Source organism: Haplochromis burtoni, unplaced genomic scaffold (assembly GCF_018398535.1).
Source record: "Haplochromis burtoni strain Fernald_Lab_line unplaced genomic scaffold, NCSU_Asbu1 Contig_165, whole genome shotgun sequence".
Taxonomy (NCBI): Eukaryota; Metazoa; Chordata; class Actinopteri; order Cichliformes; family Cichlidae; genus Haplochromis; species Haplochromis burtoni.
This window is the reverse complement of record NW_024582526.1, coordinates 1,263,146-1,264,291: the sequence shown is the minus strand read 5'-3', so window position 1 is coordinate 1,264,291 and position 1,146 is coordinate 1,263,146.

Sequence of the window (1,146 nt, the reverse complement as noted above, 5' to 3'; positions counted from 1 at the left end):
AGATAAATTCAACAAAATAAAACTAGTACCGGTACCGAAAAAAAGTTTACACTCCGTGGTTTATAAGGCTCTGACTCATCACCACGCAGAGTGGTACCGAAAATGAAACTGGCAACAATTCGTAAATATCGTTCAATAAATCATGCGAGTTTGGTCTAATAAGAACACAAGGGAAAACCGACTTCACAGATACTAATCGGATACCCCATCATCGTATATACTTGAATTTGAGAAAAGTTGCAGTGTCTAACCCCATTACCCATTATTTAAGTGCCTTGTAACGCATAAACAAGGATCAAGAATAAACATAAATACAGCGTGAAAACTAACGGATACAAAACCCTGGAAGAGACTAGTCACACCTTCTCCACACCTGAGCCTCAACTCAGTCTGCGTCCCCTCGTCCCCTGGCCACTGATGCACTTTTTGAGATTAGACTGTGAACCTGTTATTATGAAAGATATACCATATAAGTCTTACGCTACGGATCTCTTGTGTATTTTTGGAGCCTCATTTCGTTTAGTCTCGCCGCTCCGTGTGTTCCCGTGTGGGCGTCATTGGGACCGATCCTTGGTCCTCTTACTTATATCAGGTGCATCTTGAGAAAGATCTTTCCAGTTAATATAGCAATGTTCATTAAGCTTCAACTTCCCCATCCACTGCTGTTGCCCCTCACGTTTTGACTCACTTCTTGTTGTTCTAGACTCCTGTCTCCGCGTGAAGTGAATAAGAGCTTGCCAAAAGGAGCGGACAGATATGATAGCCTAACTAGACTCCTAGGACCAACGAAGCCCTATTTCCTAGCCCTCTCATGCTAGTATGTATTGGTTTTTCAGCACCTTACATTTCCACAGTACCTCGTTCTGATGTCATGTTATACGTCTTACGCATAAAAGTATCGAAAGGAGCCTCGTGGTGAACTGTCTGGCTGTGTCTCTTAGTTCCGTCAGTATCCACAGCTAGTCCATGCAAGATTAAGCCCAACAAACAATCCTACGAATTTTTTAACATAGGAATGTATTAAAGCTCTCCTCTTTGACTGCTTTTGTCGTGTTCTCACGCATTGCGTATAACGCTCAGGTGTAGGTATATTCATGGACAACTGCTCAAGAACGGGCATTGAACCACATCAGTGCTGCTAAGGAT